General features: G+C 52.2%; 1 pseudogene; it reads left to right on the top strand.

The window, feature by feature from the left end:
* LOC115126345 (sodium- and chloride-dependent GABA transporter 2-like) overlaps positions 1 to 19,897 on the top strand; it is a 54,137-nt pseudogene that overhangs the window by 6,883 nt on the left and 27,357 nt on the right.

The following is a 19,897-nucleotide window of genomic DNA, read 5'->3' as shown; positions in this document are numbered from 1 at the left end:
TTGGGACATTGTCTATTTGGAAGACCGATTTGCGAACAAGCTTTAACTTCCTGACTGATGTCTTGAGATGTTGCTTCAATATATCCACATAATTTTCTTCCTCATGAAGCCATTTATTTTGTGAAGTGCACCAGTCCCTCGAGCAGCAAAAAAAAAACACAACATGATGCTGCCACCACCGTGCTTCCCGGTTGGGATAGTGTTCTTCGGCTTGCAAGCCTCCCCCGTTTTCCTCCAAACATAACGATGGTCAATATGGTGAAACAGTTCTATTTTTGTTTCATCAGACCAGAGGACATTTCTCCAAAATGTACGATCTTTGTCCCCATGTGCAGTTGCAAACCGTAGTCTGGCTTTTTTATGGAGGGTTTGTAGCAGTGTCTTCTTCCCTGCTGAGCGGCCTTTCAGGTTATGTCGATATAGGACTCGTTTTACTGTGGATATAGGTACTTTTGTACCTGTTTCCTCCAGCATCTTCACAAGGTCCTTTGCTGTTGTTCTGGGATTGATTTGCACTTTTCGCACCAAAGTCCGTTCTTCTCTAAGAGACATAAGCGGTTTGACGGCTGTGAGCCTTTTGATGGCTGTGTGGTCCAATGATGTTTATACTTGCATTCTATTGTTTGTACAGATGAACGTGGTACCTTCAGGCATTTGGCAATTGCTCCCAAGGATGAACCAGACTTGTGGAGGTCTAAATTTTTTTCTGAGCTCTTGGCTGATTTCTTTTGATTGTCCCATGATGTCAAGCAAAGAGGCACTGGGTTTGATGTTAGACCTTGAAATACATCCACAGGTACACCTCCAATTGACTCAAATGATGACAATTAGCTACTCAGATGCTTCTAAAGCCATGACATCATTTCCTGGAATTTTCCAAGCTGTTTAAAGGCACAGTCACAGTCATGTTTCTGACCCACTGGAATTGTGATACAGTGAATTTTAAATGAAATAATCTGCCTGTAAAAATGCTTGTCATGCACAAAGTAGATGTCCTAACCGACTTGACAAAACTATAGTTAGTTAACAAGAAATTTGTAGAGTGGTTGAAAATCGAGTTTTATTGACTCCAACCTAAGTGTATGTAAACTTCCGACTTCAACTGTATGTTACAAAGCACAGTGCTGATAATAAATGACATCCACCACTGCAATTCAAAGACAGAAATGTCTAAATGTTTGCAGGTTGTTCCGTGAGGAGAGATCATGAGCAGTCAGTGTGTTAGCGCAAGGCTCCTTCTGACGGTCTGGAAAAGACTGAACCATGAGAATATTATTGGAGCTGGCCATTGCAGGCTGTCACAGCCTTGTCTCACACACACCCACATCTTAAACTAGTCCTTGAAAATACGTTCAGATAAAATTAAGTACATTCAAATGTATTCTCTTTTTGAAAACTAGACAAGCGTTAAACATAGTGTTGTACATTTAACTCGTGTACATTTTGCTTTTGAGTCAATTACTTTGAGAGGATTGAGAGAGTATGTTGCAATTCCACTTGAAGCTGTCAATCTGAGTAATATAATTAAACAATCACCATTTAAATAATTCAGTTTAAGTTAGTTATATGATTTTTGTTTGTTGCATTGGCTGTGTCTCAATCCATTTGTTTAACACTTTTTGATTACTACATGATTCCATATATGTTATGTCATAGTTTTGATGTCTACACTATTATCTACACTATTATTCTACAATTTAGAGAAAAGTACAAATAAAGAAACATCCTTGCATTAGTAGGTGTTATAAAACTTCTGACTGGTAGTGTGTGTGTATATTTTTGCAGGTTGTCCTACTTACAAAGCATGTAGAGGTCTGTCATTTTTATCATAGGTACATTTCAACTATGAGAGACGGAATCTAAAATAAACATCCAGAAAATCACATTGTATGTGATTTTATATTATATAACATTTTTCCCAACATGAAAATGTTCCCAGTTCAATAATTGCATGTGCATCTCTTTATGTGGATGGCCGAGCTTGTCTCTTTAAGTAGATGGCCGAGTTCGTCTGTTTATGTAGATGGCGGAGCTCGCCTCTTTATGTGGATGGCCGAGCTTGTCTGTTTATTTGGATGGCGAAGCTCGCCTCTTTATGTGGATGGTGGAGCTCTTCTCTTTATGTAGATGGCGGAGCTCGCCTCTTTATGTGGATGGTGGAGCTCGCCTCTTTATGTGGATGGCGGAGCTTATCTGTTCATGTAGATGGCTGAGCTCGCCTCTTTATGTGGATGGCCGAGCTTGTCTGTTTATGTAGATGGCGGAGCTCGCCTCTTTATGTGGATGGCTGAGCTTGTCTCTTTATGTGGATGGCGGAGCTCGCCTCTTTATGTGGATGGCGGAGCTCGCTTCTTTATGTAGATGGCGGAGCTCGCCTCTTTATGTGGATGGTGGAGCTCGCCTCTTTATGTGGATGGCGGAGCTCGCCTCTTTATGTGGATGGCGGAGCTCGCCTCTTTATGTGGATGGCGGAGCTCGCCTCTTTATGTGGATGGCGGAGCTCGCCTCTTTATGTGGATGGCGGAGCTCGCCTCTTTATGTGGATGGCTGAGCTCGCCTCTTTATGTGGATGGCGGAGCTCGCCTCTTTATGTGGATGGCTGAGCTCGCCTCTTTATGTGGATGGTGGAGCTCGCGTGGATGGCTCTCGCCTCTTTATGTGGATGGCTGAGCTCGCCTCTTTATGTGGATGGCGGAGCTCGCCTCTTTATGTGGATGGCTGAGTCGCCTCTTTATGTGGATGGCGGAGCTCGCCTCTTTATGTGGATGGCGTGGATGGCTCGCCTCTTTATGTGGATGGCGGAGCTCGCCTCTTTATGTGGATGGCGGAGCTCGCCTCTTTATGGGATGGCTGAGCTTGTCTCTTTATGTGGATGGCGGAGCTCGCCTCTTTATGTGGATGGCGGAGCTCGCCTCTTTATGTGGATGGCCGAGCTTATCTGTTCATGTGGATGGCGGAGCTCGCCTCTTTATGTGGATGGCCGAGCTCTCTGTTTATGTGGATGGCTGAGCTCGCCTCTTTATGTGGATGGCCGAGCTCTTCTTTATGTGGATGGCGGAGCTTGCCTCTTTATGTGGATGGCTGAGCTTGTCTCTTTATGTGGATGGCTGAGCTCGTCTCTTTATGTGGATGGCTGAGCTCGTCTCTTTATGTGGATGGCTGAGCTCGTCTCTTTATGTGGATGGCTGAGCTCGTCTCTTTATGTGGATGGCTGAGCTCGTCTCTTTATGTGGATGGCTGAGCTCGCCTCTTTATGTGGATGGCTGAGCTCGTCTCATTATGTGGATGGCGGAGCTCACCTCTTTATGTGGATGGCTGAGCTCGCCTCTTTATGTGGATGGCCGAGCTTGTCTGTTTATTTGGATGGCGAAGCTCGCCTCTTTATGTGGATGGTGGAGCTCGCCTCTTTATGTGGATGGCGGAGCTCGCCTCTTTATGTGGATGGCGGAGCTCGCCTCTTTATGTGGATGGCGGAGCTCGCCTCTTTATGTGGATGGCTGAGCTCGCCTCTTTATGTGGATGGTGGAGCTCGCCTCTTTATGTGGATGGCGGAGCTCGCCTCTTTATGTGGATGGCGGAGCTCGCCTCTTTATGTGGATGGCGGAGCTCGCCTCTTTATGTGGATGGCTGAGCTCGCCTCTTTATGTGGATGGCGGAGCTCGCCTCTTTATGTGGATGGCGGAGCTCGCCTCTTTATGTGGATGGCTGAGCTCGCCTCTTTATGTGGATGGCGGAGCTCTTTTTATGTGGATGGCGGAGCTCGCCTCTTTATGTGGATGGCCGAGCTTGTCTGTTTATGTAGATGGCGGAGCTCGCCTCTTTATGTGGATGGCTGAGCTTGTCTGTTTATGTAGATGGTGGAGCTCGCCTCTTTATGTGGATGGCGGAGCTCGCCTCTTTATGTGGATGGCTGAGCTTGTCTCTTTATGTGGATGGCTGAGCTCGCTCTTTATGTGGATGGCTGAGCTCGCCTCTTTATGTGGATGGCGGAGCTCGCTCTTTATGTGGATGGCGGAGCTCTCTTTATGTGGATGGCGGAGCTCGCCTCTTTATGTAGATGGCGGAGCTCGCCTCTTTATGTAGATGGCGGAGCTCGCCTCTTTATGTGGATGGCTGAGCTTGTCTCTTTATGTGGATGGCTGAGCTTGTCTCTTTACGTGGATGGCTGAGCTCGTCTCTTTATGTGGATGGCTGAGCTCGCCTCTTTATGTGGATGGCGGAGCTTGTCTGTTTATGTAGATGGCGGAGCGCGCCTCTTTATGTGGATGGCTGAGCTTGTCTGTTTATGTAGATGGCGGAGCGCGCCTCTTTATGTGGATGGCTGAGCTCACCTCTTTATGTGGATGGCGGAGCTCGCCTCTTTATGTGGATGGCTGAGCTCGCCTCTTTATGTGGATGGCGGAGCTCACCTCTTTATGTGGATGGCGGAGCTCGCCTCTTTATGTGGATGGCTGAGCTTGTCTCTTTATGTGGAATGCTGAGCTCGTCTCTTTATGTGGATGGCTGAGCTCGTCTCTTTATGTGGATGGCTGAGGTCGCCTCTTTATGTGGATGGCGGAGCTCGCCTCTTTATGTGGATGGCGGAGCTCTCTTTTATGTGGATGGCGGAGCTCGCCTCTTTATGTGGATGGCGGAGCTCGCCTCTTTATGTGGATGGCTGAGCTCGCCTCTTTATGTGGATGGCGGAGCTCCCCTCTTTATGTGGATGGCGGAGCTCGCCTCTTTATGTGGATGGCGGAGCTTGTCTCTTTATGTGGATGGCTGAGCTCGCCTCTTTATGTGGATGGCGGAGCTCACCTCTTTATGTGGATGGCGGAGCTCGCCTCTTTATGTGGATGGCTGAGCTCGCCTCTTTATGTGATTGGCTGAGCTCGCCTCTTTATGTGGATGGCGGAGCTCGCCTCTTTATGTGGATGGCGGAGCTCGCCTCTTTATGTGGATGGCGGAGCTCGCCTCTTTATGTGGATGGCGGAGCTCGCCTCTTTATGTGGATGGCCGAGCTTATCTGTTCATGTAGATGGCGGAGCTCGCCTCTTTATGTGGATGGCTGAGCTTATCTGTTCATGTAGATGGCGGAGCTCGCCTCTTTATGTGGATGGCCGAGCTTATCTGTTCATGTAGATGGCGGAGCTCGCCTCTTTATGTGGATGGCTGAGCTTATCTGTTCATGTGGATGGCGGAGCTCGCCTCTTTATGTGGATGGCGGAGCTCGCCTCTTTATGTGGATGGCGGAGCTCGCCTCTTTATGTGGATGGCGGAGCTCGCCTCTTTATGTGGATGGCGGAGCGCGCCTCTTTATGTGGATGGCTGAGCTTGTCTGTTTATGTAGATGGCTCAGCTCGCCTCTTTATGTGGATGGCTGAGCTCGCCTCTTTATGTGGATGGCGGAGCTCACCTCTTTATGTGGATGGCGGAGCTCGCCTCTTTATGTGGATGGCTGAGCTCGCCTCTTTATGTGGATGGCGGAGCTCACCTCTTTATGTGGATGGCGGAGCTCGCCTCTTTATGTGGATGGCTGAGCTTGTCTCTTTATGTGGAATGCTGAGCTCGTCTCTTTATGTGGATGGCTGAGCTCGCCTCTTTATGTGGATGGCGGAGCTCACCTCTTTATGTGGATGGCGGAGCTCGTCTCTTTATGTGGATGGCTGAGCTCGCCTTTTATGTGGATGGCGGAGCTCACCTCTTTATGTGGATGGCGGAGCTCGCTCTTTTATGTGGATGGCTGAGCTTGTCTCTTTATGTGGATGGCTGAGCTCGCCTCTTTTATGTGGATGGCTGAGCTCGCTCTTTATGTGGATGGCTGAGCTCGCCTCTTTATGTGGATGGCGGAGCTCGCCTCTTATGTGGATGGCGGAGCTCGCCTCTTTATGTGGATGGCGGAGCTCTTCTCTTTATGTGGATGGCGGAGCTCGCCTCTTTATGTGGATGGCGGAGCTCGCCTTTATGTGGATGGCGGAGCACGCCTCTTTATGTGGATGGCGGAGCTCGCCTCTTTATGTGGATGGCGGAGCTCGCCTCTTTATGTGGATGGCGGAGCTCGCCTCTTTATGTGGATGGCGGAGCTCGCCTCTTTATGTGGATGGCGGAGCTCGCCTCTTTATGTGATGGCGGAGCTCGCCTCTTTATGTGGATGGCGGAGCTCGCCTCTTTATGTGGATGGCTGAGCTCGCCTCTTTATGTGGATGGCTGAGCTCACCTCTTTATGTGGATGGCGGAGCTCGCCTCTTTATGTGGATGGCGGAGCTCGCCTCTTTATGTGGATGGCGGAGCTCGCCTCTTTATGTGGATGGCGGAGCTCGCCTCTTTATGTGGATGGCGGAGCTCGCCTCTTTATGTGGATGGCGGAGCTCGCCTCTTTATGTGGATGGCTGAGCTCGCCTCTTTATGTGGATGGCGGAGCTCGCCTCTTTATGTAGATGGCGGAGCTCGCCTCTTTATGTGGATGGCCGAGCTTATCTGTTCATGTAGATGGCGGAGCTCGCCTCTTTATGTGGATGGCTGAGCTTATCTGTTCATGTAGATGGCGGAGCCCGCCTCTTTATGTGGATGGCTGAGCTTGTCTGTTTATGTGGATGGCGGAGCTCGCCTCTTTATGTGGATGGCTGAGCTCGCCTCTTTATGTGGATGGCTGAGCTCGTCTCTTTATGTGGATGGCTGAGCTCGTCTCTTTATGTGGATGGCTGAGCTCGTCTCTTTATGTGGATGACTGAGCTCGCCTCTTTATGTGGATGGCGGAGCTCGCCTCTTTATGTGGATGGCGGAGCTCGCCTCTTTATGTGGATGGCGGAGCTCGCCTCTTTATGTGGATGGCTGAGCTCGCCTCTTTATGTGGATGGCGGAGCTCGCCTCTTTATGTGGATGGCGGAGCTCGCCTCTTTATGTGGATGGCTGAGCTCGCCTCTTTATGTGGATGGCTGAGCTCGCCTCTTTATGTGGATGGCGGAGCTCGCCTCTTTATGTGGATGGCGGAGCTCGCCTCTTTATGTGGATGGCGGAGCTCGTCTCTTTATGTGGATGGCGGAGCTCGCCTCTTTATGTGGATGGCGGAGCTCGTCTTTTATGTGGATGGCGGAGCTCACCTCTTTATGTGGATGGCGGAGCTCGCCTCTTTATGTGGATGGCTGAGCTCGCCTCTTTATGTGGATGGCTGAGCTCACTCTTTATGTGGATGGCGGAGCTTGGAGCTCGCCTCTTTATGTGGATGGCGGAGCTCGCCTCTTTATGTGGATGGCTGAGCTCGCCTCTTTATGTGGATGGCGGAGCTCGCCTCTTTATGTGGATGGCGGAGCTCGCCTCTTTATGTGGATGGCGGAGCTCGCCTCTTTATGTGGATGGCGGAGCTCGCCTCTTTATGTGGATGGCTGAGCTCGCCTCTTTATGTGGATGGCGGAGCTCGCCTCTTTATGTAGATGGCGGAGCTCGCCTCTTTATGTGGATGGCCGAGCTCGCTGTTTATGTAGATGGCTCGCCTTTATGTGGATGGCTGAGCTCTTCTCTTTATGTGGATGGCGGAGCCTGCCTCTTTATGTGGATGGCTGAGCTTGTCTGTTTATGTGGATGGCGGAGCTCGCCTCTTTATGTGGATGGCTGAGCTCGCCTCTTTATGTGGATGGCTGAGCTTGTCTCTTTATGTGGATGGCTGAGCTCGTCTCTTTATGTGGATGGCTGAGCTCGTCTCTTTATGTGGATGGCTGAGCTCGCCTCTTTATGTGGATGGCGGAGCTCGCCTCTTTATGTGGATGGCGGAGCTCGCCTCTTTATGTGGATGGCGGAGCTCGTCTCTTTATGTGAATGACTGAGCTCGCCTCTTTATGTGGATGGCGGAGCTCACCTCTTTATGTGGATGGCGGAGCTCGCCTCTTTATGTGGATGGCTGAGCTCGCCTCTTTATGTGGATGGCTGAGCTCGCCTCTTTATGGATGGCGGAGCTCGCCTCTTTATGTGGATGGCGGAGCTCGCCTCTTTATGTGGATGGCGGAGCTCGCTCTTTATGTGGATGGCGGAGCTCGCCTCTTTATGTGGATGGCGGAGCTTGCTCTTTATGTGGATGGCGGAGCTCGCCTCTTATGTGGATGGCGGAGCTCGCCTCTTTATGTGGATGGCGGAGCTCGCCTTTATGTGGATGGCTGAGCTAGCCTCTTTATGTGGATGGCGGAGCTCGCCTCTTTATGTGGATGGCGGAGCTCGCCTCTTTATGTGGATGGCCGAGCTTGTCTGTTTATGTGATGGCGGAGCTCGCCTTTTATGTGGATGGCTGAGCTTGTCTCTTTATGTGGATGGCGGAGCTCGCCTCTTTATGTGGATGGCGGAGCTCGCCTCTTTATGTGGATGGCTGAGCTCGCCTCTTTATGTGGATGGCCGAGCTTGTCTGTTTATGTAGATGGCGGAGCTCGCCTCTTTATGTGGATGGCTGAGCTTGTCTGTTTATGTAGATGGCTGAGCTCGCCTCTTTATGTGGATGGCTGAGCTCGTCTCTTTATGTGGATGGCTGAGCTCGCCTCTTTATGTGGATGGCGGAGCTCGCCTCTTTATGTGGATGGCGGAGCTCGCCTCTTTATGTAGATGGCGGAGCTCGCCTCTTTATGTGGATGGCGCAGCTCGCCTCTTTATGTGGATGGCTGAGCTTGTCTCTTTATGTGGATGGCTGAGCTTGTCTCTTTATGTGGATGGCTGAGCTCGCCTCTTTATGTGGATGGCCGAGCTTGTCTGTTTATGTAGATGGCGGAGCTCGCCTCTTTATGTGGATGGCTGAGCTTGTCTGTTTATGTAGATGGCTGAGCTCGCCTCTTTATGTGGATGGCGGAGCTCGCCTCTTTATGTGGATGGCTGAGCTCGCCTCTTTATGTGGATGGCGGAGCTCACCTCTTTATGTGGATGGCGGAGCTCGCCTCTTTATGTGGACGGCGGAGCTCGCCTCTTTATGTAGATGGCGGAGCTCGCCTCTTCATGTGGATGGCTGAGCTTGTCTGTTTATGTGGATGGCTGAGCTTGTCTGTTTATGTGGATGGCGGAGCTCTCCTCTTTATGTGGATGGCTGAGCTCGCCTCTTTATGTGGATGGCGGAGCTCGCCTCTTTATGTGGATGGCTGAGCTCGCCTCTTTATGTGGATGGCTGAGCTCGCCTCTTTATGTGGATGGCCGAGCTTGTCTGTTTATGTGGATGGCGGAGCTCTTCTCTTTATGTGGATGGCGGAGCTCGACTCTTTATGTGGATGGCGGAGCTCGCCTCTTTATGTAGATGGCGGAGCTCGCCTCTTTATGTGGATGGCGGAGCTCGCCTCTTTATGTGGATGGCCGAGCTCGCCTCTTTATGTGGATGGCGGAGCTCGCCTCTTTATGTAGATGGCGGAGCTCGCCTCTTTATGTGGATGGCGCAGCTCGCCTCTTTATGTGGATGGCTGAGCTTGTCTCTTTATGTGGATGGCTGAGCTTGTCTCTTTATGTGGATGGCTGAGCTCGCCTCTTTATGTGGATGGCCGAGCTTGTCTGTTTATGTAGATGGCGGAGCTCGCCTCTTTATGTGGATGGCTGAGCTTGTCTGTTTATGTAGATGGCTGGATCTTTATGTGGATGGCGGAGCTCGCCTCTTTATGTGGATGGCTGGAGCTCGCCTCTTTATGTGGATGGCGGAGCTCACCTCTTTATGTGGATGGCGAGCTCGCTTTTATGTGATGGCGGAGCTCGCCTCTTTATGTAGATGGCGGAGCTCGCCTCTTCATGTGGATGGCTGAGCTTGTCTGTTTATGTGGATGGCGGAGCTCTCCTCTTTATGTGGATGGCTGAGCTCGCCTCTTTATGTGGATGGCGGAGCTCGCCTCTTTATGTGGATGGCTGAGCTCGCCTCTTTATGTGGATGGCTGAGCTCGCCTCTTTATGTGGATGGCCGAGCTTGTCTGTTTATGTGGATGGCGGAGCTCTTCTCTTTATGTGGATGGCGGAGCTCGACTCTTTATGTGGATGGCGGAGCTCGCCTCTTTATGTAGATGGCGGAGCTCGCCTCTTTATGTGGATGGCGGAGCTCGCCTCTTTATGTGGATGGCGGAGCTCGCCTCTTTATGTGGATGGCGGAGCTCGCCTCTTTATGTGGATGGCCGAGCTCGCCTCTTTATGTGGATGGCGGAGCTCGCCTTTTTATGTGGATGGCCGAGCTCTTTATGCGGATGGCTGAGCTCGTCTCTTTATGTGGATGGCCGAGCTCGCTCTTTATGTGGATGTGGCTCGCCTTTTATGTGGATGGCGGAGCTCGCCTCTTTATGTGGATGGCCGAGCTCTTTATGTGGATGGCTGAGCTCGCCTCTTTATGTGGATGGCCGAGCTCTTATTATGTGGATGCTCGCTCTTTATGTGGATGGCGGAGCTCGCTCTTTATGTGGATGGCTGAGCTCGCCTCTTTATGTGGATGGCCGAGCTCGCCTCTTTATGTAGATGGCGGAGCTCGCCTCTTTATGTGGATGGCTGAGCTTGTCTCTTTATGTGGATGGCGGAGCTCTCCTCTTTATGTGGATGGCCGAGCTTGTCTCTTTATGTGGATGGCGGAGCTCGCCTCTTTATGTGGATGGCGGAGCTCGCCTCTTTATGTGGATGGCGGAGCTCGCCTCTTTATGTGGATGGCGGAGCTCGCCTCTTTATGTGGATGGCGGAGCTCGCCTCTTTATGTGGATGGCGAGCTCGCCTCTTTATGTGGATGGCCGAGCTCGCCTCTTTATGTGGATGGCGGAGCTCGCCTCTTTATGTGGATGGCGGAGCTCTTTATGTGGATGGCTGAGCTCGCCTCTTTATGTGGATGGCTGAGCTCTTTTATGTGGATGGCTCTTTATGTGGATAGCCGAGCTCTTTATGTGGATGTCGGAGCTCGCCTCTTTATGTGGATGGCTGAGCTCGTCTCTTTATGTGGATGGCAGAGCTCGCCTCTTTATGTAGATGGCGGAGCTCGCCTCTTCATGTGGATGGCTGAGCTTGTCTGTTTATGTGGATGGCGGAGCTCTCCTCTTTATGTGGATGGCTGAGCTCGCCTCTTTATGTGGATGGCGGAGCTCGCCTCTTTATGTGGATGGCTGAGCTCGCCTCTTTATGTGGATGGCTGAGCTCGCCTCTTTATGTGGATGGCCGAGCTTGTCTGTTTATGTGGATGGCGGAGCTCTTCTCTTTATGTGGATGGCGGAGCTCGCCTCTTTATGTGGATGGCGGAGCTCGCCTCTTTATGTAGATGGCGGAGCTCGCCTCTTTATGTGGATGGCGGAGCTCGCCTCTTTATGTGGATGGCCGAGCTCGCCTCTTTATGTGGATGGCGGAGCTCGCCTCTTTATGTGGATGGCCGAGCTCGCCTCTTTATGTGGATGGCTGAGCTCGCCTCTTTATGTGGATGGCGGAGCTCGCCTTTTTATGTGGATGGCTGAGCTCGTCTCTTTATGTGGATGGCTGAGCTCGCTCTTTATGTGGATGGCCGAGCTCTTTATGTGGATGGCGAGCTCTTTATGTGGATGGCTCTCTTTATGTGGATGTCGGAGCTCGCCTCTTTATGTGGATGGCTGAGCTCGTCTCTTTATGTGGATGGCCGAGCTCGCCTCTTTATGTGGATGGCGGAGCTCGCCTCTTTATGTGGATGGCCGAGCTTATCTGTTCATGTAGATGGCGGAGCTCGCCTCTTTATGTGGATGGCTGAGCTTGTCTGTTTATGTGGATGGCGGAGCTCGCCTCTTTATGTGGATGGCTGAGCTCGCCTCTTTATGTGGATGGCCGAGCTTGTCTGTTTATGTAGATGGCGGAGCTTGCCTCTTTATGTGGATGGCGGAGCTCGCCTCTTTATGTGGATGGCTGAGCTCGCCTCTTTATGTGGATGGCGGAGCTCGCCTCTTTATGTAGATGGCGGAGCTCGCCTCTTTATGTGGATGGCCGAGCTTGTCTGTTTATGTAGATGGCGGAGCTCGCCTCTTTATGTGGATGGCTGAGCTTGTCTGTTTATGTAGATGGTGGAGCTCGCCTCTTTATGTGGATGGCGGAGCTTGCCTCTTTATGTGGATGGCTGAGCTCGCCTCTTTATGTGGATGGCTGAGCTCGCCTCTTTATGTGGATGGCCGAGCTTGTCTGTTTATGTAGATGGCGGAGCTCGCCTCTTTATGTGGATGGCTAAGCTCGCCTCTTTATGTGGATGGCTGAGCTCGCCTCTTTATGTGGATGGCCGAGCTTGTCTGTTTATGTAGATGGCGGAGCTCGCCTCTTTATGTGGATGGCTGAGCTTGTGTCTTTATGTGGATGGCTGAGCTTGTCTCTTTATGTGGATGGCGGAGCTCGCCTCTTTATGTAGATGGCGGAGCTCGCCTCTTTATGTGGATGGCCGAGCTTGTCTGTTTATGTAGATGGCGGAGCTCGCCTCTTTATGTGGATGGCTGAGCTTGTCTCTTTATGTGGATGGCGGAGCTCGCCTCTTTATGTGGATGGCGGAGCTCGCCTCTTTATGTGGATGGCGGAGCTCGCCTCTTTATGTGGATGGCGGAGCTCGCCTCTTTATGTGGATGGCTGAGCTCTTTATGTGGATGGCGGAGCTCTTTTATGTGGATGGCTGAGCTCGCCTCTTTATGTGGATGGCGGAGCTCACCTCTTTATGTGGATGGCGGAGCTCGCCTCTTTATGGGATGGCGGAGCTCGCCTCTTTATGTGGATGGCTGAGCTCGCCTCTTTATGTGGATGGCTGAGCTCGCCTCTTTATGTGGATGGCGGAGCTCGCCTCTTTATGTGGATGGCGGAGCTCGCCTCTTTATGTGGATGGCGGAGCTCGCCTCTTTATGTGGATGGCGGAGCTCGCCTCTTTATGTGGATGGCGGAGCTCGCCTCTTTATGTGGATGGCTGAGCTCGCCTCTTTATGTGGATGGCGGTGGATGGCGGAGCTCGCCTCTTTATGTGGATGGCCGAGCTTGTCTGTTTATGTAGATGGCGGAGCTCGCCTCTTTATGTGGATGGCATAGCTTGTCTGTTTATGTAGATGGTGGAGCTCGCCTCTTTATGTGGATGGCGGAGCTCGCCTCTTTATGTGGATGGCTGAGCTCGCCTCTTTATGTGGATGGCCGAGCTTGTCTGTTTATGTAGATGGCGGAGCTCGCCTCTTTATGTGGATGGCTGAGCTTGTCTCTTTATGTGGATGGCTGAGCTCGTCTCTTTATGTGGATGGCTGAGCTCGCCTCTTTATGTGGATGGCTGAGCTCGCCTCTTTATGTGGATGGCTGAGCTCGCCTCTTTATGTGGATGGCTGAGCTCGCCTCTTTATGTGGATGGCGGAGCTCGCCTCTTTATGTGGATGGCTGAGCTCGCCTCTTTATGTGGATGGCCGAGCTTGTCTGTTTATGTAGATGGCGGAGCTCGCCTCTTTATGTGGATGGCTGAGCTTGTCTCTTTATGTGGATGGCTGAGCTTGTCTCTTTATGTGGATGGCTGAGCTCGTCTCTTTATGTGGATGGCTGAGCTCGCCTCTTTATGTGGATGGCGGAGCTCGCCTCTTTATGTGGATGGCTGAGCTCGCCTCTTTATGTGGATGGCCGAGCTTGTCTGTTTATGTAGATGGCGGAGCTCGCCTCTTTATGTGGATGGCTGAGCTTGTCTGTTTATGTAGATGGCGGAGCTCGCCTCTTTATGTGGATGGCTGAGCTCGCCTCTTTATGTGGATGGCTGAGCTCGCCTCTTTATGTGGATGGCGGAGCTCGCCTCTTTATGTGGATGGCGGAGCTCGCCTCTTTATGTGGATGGCGGAGCTCGCCTCTTTATGTGGATGGCGGAGCTCGCCTCTTTATGTGGATGGCTGAGCTCGCCTCTTTATGTGGATGGCGGAGCTCGCCTCTTTATGTAGATGGCGGAGCTCGCCTCTTTATGTGGATGGCCGAGCTTGTCTGTTTATGTAGATGGCGGAGCTCGCCTCTTTATGTGGATGGCTGAGCTTGTCTGTTTATGTAGATGGTGGAGCTCGCCTCTTTATGTGGATGGCGGAGCTCGCCTCTTTATGTGGATGGCTGAGCTCGCCTCTTTATGTGGATGGCCGAGCTTGTCTGTTTATGTAGATGGCGGACCTCGCCTCTTTATGTGGATGGCTGAGCTCGTCTCTTTATGTGGATGGCTGAGCTCGCCTCTTTATGTGGATGGCTGAGCTCGCCTCTTTATGTGGATGGCTGAGCTCGCCTCTTTATGTGGATGGCGGAGCTCACCTCTTTATGTGGATGGCGGAGCTCGCCTCTTTATGTAGATGGCGGAGCTCGCCTCTTTATGTGGATGGCTGAGCTCGCCTCTTTATGTGGATGGCCGAGCTTGTATGTTTATGTAGATGGCGGAGCTCGCCTCTTTATGTGGATGGCTGAGCTTGTCTCTTTATGTGGATGGCTGAGCTTGTCTCTTTATGTGGATGGCTGAGCTCGTCTCTTTATGTGGATGGCTGAGCTCGCCTCTTTATGTGGATGGCGGAGCTCGCCTCTTTATGTGGATGGCTGAGCTCGCCTCTTTATGTGGATGGCCGAGCTTGTCTGTTTATGTAGATGGCGGAGCTCGCCTCTTTATGTGGATGGCTGAGCTTGTCTGTTTATGTAGATGGCGGAGCTCGCCTCTTTATGTTGATGGCGGAGCTCGCCTCTTTATGTGGATGGCTGAGCTCGCCTCTTTATGTGGATGGCTGAGCTTGTCTGTTTATGTAGATGGCGGAGCTCGCCTCTTTATGTGGATGGCTGAGCTTGTCTGTTGATGTAGATGGCGGAGCTCGCCTCTTTATGTTGATGGCGGAGCTCGCCTCTTTATGTGGATGGCTGAGCTCGCCTCTTTATGTGGATGGCTGAGCTTGTCTGTTTATGTAGATGTCGGAGCTCGCCTCTTTATGTGGATGGCTGAGCTTGTCTCTTTATGTGGATGGCTGAGCTTGTCTCTTTATGTGGATGGCGGAGCTCGCCTCTTTATGTGGATGGCGGAGCTCGCCTCTTTATGTGGATGGCTTCGCCTCTTTATGTGGATGGCTGAGCTCCTCTTTATGTGGATGGCGGAGCCTCTTTATGTGGATGGCTGAGCTCGCCTCTTTATGTGGATGGCCGAGCTTGTCTGTTTATGTGATGGCGGAGCTCTTTATGTGGATGGCTGAGCTTGTCTCTTTATGTGGATGGCTGAGCTCGTCTCTTTATGTGGATGGCTGAGCTCGCCTCTTTATGTGGATGGCTGAGCTCGCTCTTTATGTGGATGGCTGAGCTCGCTCTTTATGTGGATGGCTGAGCTCGCCTCTTTATGTGGATGGCGGAGCTCACCTCTTTATGTGGATGGCTGAGCTCGCCTCTTTATGTGGATGGCGGAGCTCGCCTCTTTATGTGGATGGCTGAGCTCGCCTCTTTATGTGGATGGCCGAGCTTGTCTGTTTATGTAGATGGCGGAGCTCGCCTCTTTATGTGGATGGCTGAGCTTGTCTCTTTATGTGGATGGCTGAGCTTGTCTCTTTATGTGGATGGCTGAGCTCGTCTCTTTATGTGGATGGCTGAGCTCGCCTCTTTATGTGGATGGCGGAGCTCGCCTCTTTATGTGGATGGCTGAGCTCGCCTCTTTATGTGGATGGCCGAGCTTGTCTTTTATGTGATGGCGGAGCTCGCCTCTTTATGTGGATGGCTGAGCTTGTCTGTTTATGTAGATGGCGGAGCTCGCCTCTTTATGTTGATGGCGGAGCTCGCCTCTTTATGTGGATGGCTGAGCTCGCCTCTTTATGTGGATGGCTGAGCTTGTCTGTTTATGTAGATGGCGGAGCTCGCCTCTTTATGTGGATGGCTGAGCTTGTCTGTTGATGTAGATGGCGGAGCTCGCCTCTTTATGTTGATGGCGGAGCTCGCCTCTTTATGTGGATGGCTGAGCTCGCCTCTTTATGTGGATGGCTGAGCTTGTCTGTTTATGTAGATGTCGGAGCTCGCCTCTTTATGTGGATGGCTGAGCTTGTCTCTTTATGTGGATGGCTGAGCTTGTCTCTTTATGTGGATGGCGGAGCTCGCCTCTTTATGTGGATGGCGGAGCTCGCCTCTTTATGTGGATGGCTGAGCTCGCCTCTTTATGTGGATGGCGGAGCTCGCCTCTTTATGTGGATGGCGGAGCTCGCCTCTTTATGTGGATGGCGGAGCTCGCCTCTTTATGTGGATGGCGGAGCTCGCCTCTTTATGTGGATGGCGGAGCTCGCCTCTTTATGTGGATGGCGGAGCTCGCCTCTTTATGTGGATGGCGAAGCTCGCCTCTTTATGTAGATGGCGGAGCTCGCCTCTTTATGTGGATGGCGGAGCTCGCCTCTTTATGTGGATGGCGGAGCTCGCCTCTTTATGTGGATGGCGGAGCTTGTCTCTTTATGCGGATGGCTGAGCTCGCCTCTTTATGTGGATGGCGGAGCTCGCCTCTTTATGTGGATGGCGGAGCTCGCCTCTTTATGTGGATGGCTGAGCTCGCCTCTTTATGTGGATGGCTGAGCTCGCCTCTTTATGTGGATGGCGGAGCTCGCCTCTTTATGTGGATGGCGGAGCTCGCCTCTTTATGTGGATGGCGGAGCTCGCCTCTTTATGTGGATGGCCGAGCTCGTCTGTTTATGTAGATGGCGGAGCTCGCCTCTTTATGTGGATGGCTGAGCTCGTCTCTTTATGTGGATGGCGGAGCTCGCCTCTTTATGTGGATGGCTGAGCTCGCCTCTTTATGTGGATGGCTGAGCTCGCCTCTTTATGTGGATGGCCGAGCTTGTCTGTTTATGTGGATGGTGGAGCTCTTCTCTTTATGTGGATGGCGGAGCTCGCCTCTTTATGTGGATGGCGGAGCTCGCCTCTTTATGTAGATGGCGGAGCTCGCCTCTTTATGTGGATGGCGGAGCTCGCCTCTTTATGTGGATGGCGGAGCTCGCCTCTTTATGTGGATGGCCGAGCTCGCCTCTTTATGTGGATGGCGGAGCTCGCCTCTTTATGTGGATGGCGGAGCTCGCCTCTTTATGTGGATGGCCGAGCTCGTCTGTTTATGTGGATGGCGGAGCTCGCCTTTTTATGTGGATGGCCGAGCTCTTTATGTGGATGGCTGAGCTCGTCTCTTTATGTGGAAGGCCGAGCTCTTTATGTGGATGGCCGAGCTCTTTATGTGGATGGCCGAGCTCTTTATGTGGATGGCCGAGCTCTTTATGTGGATGGCCGAGCTCTTTATGTGGATGTCGGAGCTCGCCTCTTTATGTGGATGGCTGAGCTCGTCTCTTTATGTGGATGGCCGAGCTCGCCTCTTTATGTGGATGGCGGAGCTCGCCTCTTTATGTGGATGGCGGAGCTCGCCTCTTTATGTGGATGGCGGAGCTCGCCTCTTCATGTGGATGGCGGAGCTCGCCTCTTTATGTGGATGGCGGAGCTCGCCTCTTTATGTGGATGGCTGAGCTCGTCTCTTTATGTGGACGGCGGAGCTCGCCTCTTTATGTAGATGGCGGAGCTCGCCTCTTTATGTGGATGGCGGAGCTCGCCTCTTTATGTGGATGGCTGAGCTCGCCTCTTTATGTGGATGGCTGAGCTCGCCTCTTAATGTGGATGGCCGAGCTTGTCTGTTTATGTGGATGGCGGAGCTCTTCTCTTTATGTGGATGGCGGAGCTCGCCTCTTTATGTGGATGGCGGAGCTCGCCTCTTTATGTGGATGGCGGAGCTCGCCTCTTTATGTGGATGGCGGAGCTCGCCTCTTTATGTGGATGGCTGAGCTCGCCTCTTTATGTGGATGGCGGAGCTCGCCTCTTTATGTGGATGGCGGAGCTCGCCTCTTTATGTGGATGGCGGAGCTCGCCTCTTTATGTGGATGGCGGAGCTCGCCTCTTTATGTGGATGGCCGAGCTTATCTGTTCATGTAGATGGCGGAGCTCGCCTCTTTATGTGGATGGCTGAGCTTATCTATTCATGTAGATGGCGGAGCTCGCCTCTTTATGTGGATGGCCAAGCTTATCTGTTCATGTAGATGGCTCTTCTTTATGTGGATGGCTGAGCTTGTCTGTTTATGTGGATGGCGGAGCTCGCCTCTTTATGTGGATGGCTGAGCTCGCCTCTTTATGTGGATGGCCGAGCTTGTCTGTTTATGTAGATGGCGGAGCTTGCCTCTTTATGTGGATGGCTGAGCGTGTCTCTTTATGTGGATGGCTGAGCTCGTCTCTTTATGTGGATGGCTGAGCTCGTCTCTTTATGTGGATGGCTGAGCTCGCCTCTTTATGTGGATGGCGGAGCTCGCCTCTTTATGTGGATGGCGGAGCTCGCCTCTTTATGTGGATGGCGGAGCTCGCCTCTTTATGTGGATGGCTGAGCTCGCCTCTTTATGTGGATGGCGGAGCTCGCCTCTTTATGTGGATGGCTGAGCTCGCCTCTTTATGTGGATGGCTGAGCTCGCCTCTTTATGTGGATGGCGGAGCTCGCTGTTTTATGTGGATGGCGGAGCTCGCCTCTTTATGTGGATGGCGGAGCTCTTTATGTGGATGGCGGAGCTCGCCTCTTTATGTGGATGGCGGAGCTCGCCTCTTTATGTGGATGGCGGAGCTCGCCTCTTTATGTGGATGGCGGAGCTCGCCTCTTTATGTGGATGGCGGAGCTCGCCTCTTTATGTGGATGGCGGAGCTCGCCTCTTTATGTGGATGGCGGAGCTCGCCTCTTTATGTGGATGGCTGAGCTCGTCTCTTTATGTGGATGGCCGGAGCTCTTCTCTTTATGTGGATGGCGGAGCTCGCTTTTATGTGGATGGCGGAGCTCGCCTCTTTATGTGATGGCGGAGCTCGCTTTTATGTGGATGGCTGAGCTCGCCTCTTTATGTGGATGGCTGAGCTTGTCTGTTTATGTGGATGGCGGAGCTCGCCTCTTTATGTGGATGGCTGAGCTTGTCTCTTTATGTGGATGGCTGAGCTTGTCTCTTTATGTGTGGATGGCGGAGCTCGCCTCTTTATGTGGATGCTGAGCTCGCTCTTTATGTGGATGGCGGAGCTCGCCTCTTTATGTGGATGGCGGAGCTCGCCTCTTTATGTGGATGGCGGAGCTCGCCTCTTTATGTGGATGGCGGAGCTCGCCTCTTTATGTGGATGGCGGAGCTCGCCTCTTTATGTGGATGGCGGAGCTCGCCTCTTTATGTGGATGGCGAGCTCGCTCTTTATGTGGATGGCGAGCTCGCCTCTTTTATGTGGATGGCGGAGCTCGCCTCTTTATGTGGATGGCGGAGCTCGCCTCTTTATGTGGATGGCTGAGCTCGCCTCTTTATGTGGATGGCTGAGCTCGCCTCTTTATGTGGATGGCGGAGCTCGCCTCTTTATGTGGATGGCGGAGCTCGCCTCTTTATGTGGATGGCGGAGCTCGCCTCTTTATGTGGATGGCGGAGCTCGCCTCTTTATGTGGATGGCGGAGCTCGCCTCTTTATGTGGATGGCGGAGCTCGCCTCTTTATGTGGATGGCGGAGCTCGCCTCTTTATGTGGATGGCGGAGCTCGCCTCTTTATGTGGATGGCGAGCTCGCCTCTTTATGTGGATGGCGGAGCTCGCCTCTTTATGTGGATGGCTGAGCTCGCCTCTTTATGTGGATGGCGGAGCTCTCCTCTTTATGTAGATGGCGGAGCTCGCCTCTTTATGTGGATGGCCGAGCTCGTCTGTTTATGTAGATGGCGGAGCTCGCCTCTTTATGTGGATGGCTGAGCTCGTCTCTTTATGTGGATGGCGGAGCTCGCCTCTTTACGTGGATGGCTGAGCTCGCCTCTTTATGTGGATGGCTGAGCTCGCCTCTTTATGTGGATGGCTTTTATGTGGATGGCTGGAGCTCTTCTCTTTATGTGGATGGCGGAGCTCGCCTCTTTATGTGGATGGCGGAGCTCGCCTCTTTATGTGGATGGCGGAGCTCGCCTCTTTCGCCTCTTTATGTGGATGGCGGAGCTCGCCTCTT

Source organism: Oncorhynchus nerka, linkage group LG28 (genome assembly GCF_034236695.1).
Source record: "Oncorhynchus nerka isolate Pitt River linkage group LG28, Oner_Uvic_2.0, whole genome shotgun sequence".
NCBI classification, from domain to species: Eukaryota; Metazoa; Chordata; class Actinopteri; order Salmoniformes; family Salmonidae; genus Oncorhynchus; species Oncorhynchus nerka.
Note: the sequence above shows the minus strand (reverse complement) of the source record. Positions and strands in the feature narration are given on the sequence as shown.